General features: G+C 35.7%; 1 protein-coding gene across 2 annotated transcripts in view; it reads left to right on the top strand.

The window, feature by feature from the left end:
- Positions 1–4,468: 4,468 nt before the first annotated feature.
- The window catches only part of CFAP221 (cilia and flagella associated protein 221), a 96,905-nt gene continuing 95,373 nt past the window's right edge, over positions 4,469–6,000 (top strand). Inside the window, exon 1 of one of the 2 annotated variants that reach the window (XM_074301820.1) lies at positions 4,469–4,604. The gene's annotated coding sequence lies outside the window, so the exon portion shown is untranslated. The remainder of the gene's footprint in view (positions 4,605–6,000) is intronic. The other variant, XM_074301819.1, reaches the window with a different exon arrangement.

The following is a 6,000-nucleotide window of genomic DNA, read 5'->3' as shown; positions in this document are numbered from 1 at the left end:
ATATCTCCTCTTTATCAACAGGTGCAAAATGAAATTAGCCAAATGGAGTCATTATTAAGTAATGAAATTCATCAGACATTTTAAATTTTAAGAATCATACAGAAAAGACTTGCATTCAATTTTGAGGAGGAAGTTATTTTATGTTTTGAAAATGCCATAAGACAGTAAAGAAAAATTACTATTATTATAGAAGCATGCACTTTTGAAGGATAAACATTGATCTGTTATTTAAAGGGCAAAAATTAATTTACTGTCATGTAAAAGTATTTAAAATATGAAGTATATGAATATTTAAAATATTGGTTTCATTAAGAGTCATGTTCTTATCGTGATTATATCTATTATATTATAAGATGTTCCAATTTTCATTTTGGTTTTACTTTTACCTCCAAATCTGATGAATTTCTTTCCTATAGTTCTAGTCACTAGGGAAAATAAGGTCTTTTTGTTTGAAAGCTTCAGTTCCTCATTAACACTATATCAGCACCACGGCCAGGGTCACTTCAGTCAACCCCATGGGTACCAAAAAACCTCCAAACAACTAGAATCAGTTAGGCTGCATTTTAACACTTAGGGAAGAGGGAAGGCAAATAGTAAGGAAATTAAAGAAGAATAAAAAGTATTGCTTGTTACCAATAGACAGTAAATCTCCAGGGCACACAAAGATTCCTGGAAAAATTCCCCAATGTGAATTTGTTCTTGTATGTCTTCTAAGAATTCTAATCCCTATGGGGAAGGCAATTTTCCCTTCTCCTGGACATGTGTGCCATGCTTATTAATTCCCTATTCAAGACAATCTTTATTATTAGACCAGGCAAATCACCAGAAATCAAAGCAATTCGTGGAATTTTCTTAAAATTTAACTACCATCAGCAGCTGTTAACATTTATATAGTACTTGCCACCAGGCAATATGCTAAATGCTTCATAAATATATCTCATTTGATCCCCATGACAAACTTTGAGAGGAAATGGATGTTACAATTATCCCATCTTTTAAGTTGAGGAAACTGAGGCAAACAGAGCAAGTGTCTTTCAAGTCTTCCTAACAACAAACCTAGCACTCTTTCCACTGTGCAATCTAGCTGCACAGGGAAAAGTTATGTAGCAAAATAATTCTTAGTTTCTCAGAAACCATTGGAAAACATTTCCCTCTGGGGAGTCATTAATAAGAAAAGAGGACAATCCCAGTGGGGAGCAAATTGTGATGGGATCATGTTCCCAAGTTACCAAAGAGAGGATTGCCTTGTGTTAGTATTGGAATGCTTTTCTAAGTATCTCCTTGTTGTCCTTAGCTATGTTTGGGCAAGACTCTTTCTACCATCATCAGTGAGTTCAGCCTTGTCTTTAAAAACATTTGTCCTACATCTATATCAGTACTGCTGTCATTCTTCAACAATCTACCTACTTCTGTTGACATTTTTTTAAAGTCTCTGCTGTCTTTGGATTCATTGAGGCCACCCCCAGTGAGCCTTACAAAAGTGTCACTGCACTCTAAGACCACATGGTCCAATGGAAAGAAAACGCTAGGGTCAGAAGACTTAGAATCAAATCTTGCCTGTCTAAACATGGACAAATTACTTAACCTTCCTAGGTGTAAGCATCATTTTCTATAAAATAAGGGGACTAACCTAGATGATCTTTTGGGTCCATGGTCTTAAGAATCAGACTATTTGGTGGTTATTCACATCATTTGATCTGTCTTTTTCATTTATCTCATATCATGAATTGCATATTGAATATCCTGAACTGCCTGAGTATCACTTATAAAGTAAATGTTCCATAAAATCTTCCTGACTCCAAGTTCAGTGCTTAAACCTTATCGTTATATAGTTCCTAGTCCTATAGGACTATAGGAAAAGCTGGTGAAGCAAAGAATATAACACTGGACTTGGAGTCAGGAAGACCTGAATTCAGTTCTGATCTTAAGATACTTGCTAGCAGTGTGAGGAAATTCACTTTACCTCAGTTTTCTCACATGTAAAGAGTATTAGTATCTATCTCACAGAACTATTGTGAAAATTAAATATTTGTAAAAAAAAAAAAAAAGTATTTAGCACAGTGCCTGGCACATAGTAGGGACTTATAAATGCTTATTCCCTTCCTCCATCGCCTGCAAGTATTGCAAATATAGAATATCCAAAATGAATCTGTTATCCTTTGCTTCTGAATTCATCCCTTTTCAAAACTCTGAGAGTAATGTCAAAAGCACTGTTATCTTTTCAAGCCATCAAATTCTCAAATTAGATGTAGTTTCTGATTTCTCATTTTCCTTTGTCTCACGTATTCATCCAATCAGTTGCAAGATTTTGGTTTTTTTTCTTTCATGACTTCTCTCTCACATATCTTTTAGCATCAAATCCACAGCCACAAATCCAATCCAGGCCTTTGTTACCTCTCACTGAGTATGCTGCAATAGTTTTTTGACTTGGTCTCTCCAACTTAAGTGTTTCACCACTTCAATCCATTCTTTTTATAGCTGTTAAAATAATTTTCTTAAATCACTACATGTAGACCTGATCATGTCACAAAACAACTGTCCCCTCCTATCTTTCTAATCTTAAATATTACTCTTTATCTAGCCTATAATCAAGACTTTAGCCTTGAAGAGACCTTTTCCATTTTCTTCTTCTCTTTCCTCCAAGTAATGTACTATCTCAGAGATAATCTTTCATTTACTAGATATATATCTTGTGTGTTGTCATGTTTTCTCCATTAGAATAGGAGCTCTTTGAGGTAGGGGAATGTGTTTTTACCTTTCTTTGTATTTCCAGAACTTATTGCAGTGTCTGACAAATAATATGTTAAGTGCTTAATAACTGTGGTCCAATTGAATGACTTTTCCTTCAAACCTCAGCTTAATGAGCATATTCTAGTACAGAGATTCTTAACCTCTGGTCCACAGACTCATAGATTTCAGAGGATTTATAAACTATGGAAAAATAAATTACACCTTTATTTCCTTCAGTTATTTAAAAAAGATTTTTTTTTCTAAGGAGTCCATAGATTTTGCCAGGTTATCAAATGACACATACACAAAATAAAGAATTTTTAATTGAATCCTTTCTGGATCTCTGTTAATATACTTTTTCCCCTAAGGGAGGAAATATACTTATATTCACACATCTTGACTTCCCCATTGCAATGTACTATTCCTCAGGCAAGACCTGTTTCATCTTTTTTCTTTATAGTATTTAGTACAGTGTCTAGAGTTTATTGATTGATCTCAGGGTTCCATCTAGATAACATTCAAAATAGCTTCCCAAAAAGCTGTTGCAAAATACTTTCATTGCTCTCTATCTACAGAACATCTTCAACTTTGACTCTTGGGTTAGAATGATTTTATTTTACATCTTCTCTATACTTTCCATATCTCACAAGAGGTTTTTTTTTTTTTAATGATGAGGATAAACAAATACAAGCATACAATTTTTAAGAATAAGTTTTTATGATAACTTTTGTTATTTAATCAACACCATCCCCAATATCCCCTTCCTAACATAGTATCATTTAAGAAAAAAAAGTAAAAAATCTGAGTGATTGATGGATATGTCAATAATGATAACATATGCAATACATTAGGGGAAAAGTCTGAAAATATGTACAATATGTAACAGTTGTCAACCTCCAACTTCTGCAAAGAGATGGATTGAACACTCTCTATCCCTTCTCATGTTTTTGCTTTTTGAAGCATGCTTTTTCTCATTAATTTCGAGACATTCACGTTTGTAATATGTGGTTGCTCTTTCCAGTTCCATTGTAGTAGTCATTAGTCACTGTGTATATTGTTTTCTTGGCTCTGCATACTTGATTCGGTATCATTTTATGTAGATTTTTTTCATGGTTCTCTACTACATTCACCATTTTTTACAGCACAATGATGGTATTCCATAGGCAAACAAATTTGTCTTGAAACCTTGAAAATCCTCAGAGAAAGCAAATTCACTCTTGTAAAGCTCCAATATCCCTCAGATGAGTCTGCTCTATGACTCAGTTGCTTAAAAAACTAAGGTGAATTTTGGCTGCTTTCATTTGACTATCTCTTGCTTTGTATTTGTAAAGGGACTCTTCTAAATATATCAAGTTTTTGTTTATTTGTTTTGTTTTGATTTATTCTAGGGAAAAAAGAAACAACTTTTTTTTTTTTTTTTCCCAGAAAACCCGAGACTTCCAGTACTAGACATTTTCTTCCCTCTCAACTTTTCCGCTGGACCTCTTCTCTTTTAGTACATGGATAATGGCAGAGTCCAACTTATTCCCTAACTTAACAGAAAGTTGCCCTCCATCTAGCCTTGGTTCGTACTCTGAAACGAACACAAAAATACGACTTATCATAAAACTTCCACTTCTCTTAAACTGTCCCTCTCATCACCATCCTATTTTCTTATAACTCCCCTCTTCTATCCCCCACGTTTGGGAGTCGTTTGGTTCGGTCCTAGTGCCTGTACACGGAAGAGCGTCCAGTTGTCATAGCAGCAGCCCTGGAGTGGCCCCGGCTGCGGAGTCCCGCTGGTCGGGCAGCTCTAGGCTCTCCGCCCGGGGCGGCGCGGGGCAAGGGGGCACGGCCCTGCGGGCCCCGGGACAAGCCCTCTCTTAGGAATTGAGGTGAGTTGTCAAGGAGCGAGATAAAATGGGAAGAAATCTTGGGGGGAAATGGGGAGGAAAGAGGATGCATGGAGCCTTCCGGGACCGAGTATGGCATCCCCCTGATCAAGGGGCTTGCTTTTTTAGTCCTAGTCCTTAACTTTCTTTCAGCTGTGTAATTTAGATCTTCATTTCCTTTCTCAAGCCTATTTTGCTCTCCTGCAGAATTAAGGAAGATTGTCTAGACTGACTCCACGGCTCCTTCTGGCAGCCTTTTTAAGTTCCGTGAATTTTTGAGTGAATGGATGAACGGGTGGGTATATATAGGCATAGACCAGTGTTTTCCTTCGTATGGGAATCTTCCGATGAGGGGCCTACCGATGCCAGCTGTATCTTCTTTGCAAATTTCAGTTCTTAAGGAGATGACCAGGAGGTTAAGGGGCATGCCCAGTGACCCACAGTTAAATATGTCAAAGAAAATGACAAAATCTTGTCTTATTCAAAGGAGTTGAATCCAAGTCTTCCAGCTATCTAGCCTCTAAACAACATTATGACTTCTTAATAATTATAATAATAACTATCACTTATTTTAAGAGGATGAGATTAAAGGGGTCTTAGTTTAAAAAGATTTGAACACTTACATATTCATCCCTATTACAGATACTAGGGTGGGTGTAGAGGGTAGAGTTGTAAAAACATATATTATACAGTTTCTATTCTTTACAATCTAAATGAGGCTATAAGATCTGTATGCACAGTTATATTGACATTATATTGACAGTAATACTAGATGTTCATAAATAAATAGGTTTTATATGTACATAGTTTAAAAAACAATGATAGGAATGAGCAACAATAAAAACTGTGGGGACATGGGTGTACTTCTTGAGTTAAGATTTTCAAATTTAAAAAGGCCTCTTGAAGATGGTGGTACTTTTACTGAACTTTGAAGGGAATTCAGGGTTCTAAGAGGCAGAAGTGAGGAGGGAGAGTATTGCTCACTATGGAAACAGCATGTGCAAACCATAAAAACTGGAGACTAAATGCCCTGTATGAGGACAGAAAATAGGTCAGTTTGATTATAGAGCAGAAAATGCTTCAATATAGTGAGTGATATTTTTTTTATTATAGCGTTTTATATAAAAAGCATATGCATGGGTAATTCTTCAACATTGACCCTTGCAAAAACTTCTGTTTCAACTTTTCCCCTCCTTCCCTCCATCCCCTTCCCTAGATGGCAGATAGTCCCATTCATGTTAAATATGTTAAAGTATATGTTAAATACAAAATAAATATACATATTTATACAATTATCTTGTTGCACAAGAAAGATTGGATTTAGAAAGAAATAACCTGAGAAGAAAAAAAATTCAAGCAAACAATAACTACAAATGTTACGTTGTGGTCCATACTCATT

Source organism: Sminthopsis crassicaudata, chromosome 3, assembly GCF_048593235.1.
Source record: "Sminthopsis crassicaudata isolate SCR6 chromosome 3, ASM4859323v1, whole genome shotgun sequence".
NCBI classification, from domain to species: Eukaryota; Metazoa; Chordata; class Mammalia; order Dasyuromorphia; family Dasyuridae; genus Sminthopsis; species Sminthopsis crassicaudata.
This window is presented reverse-complemented; position numbering and strand designations above follow the sequence as displayed.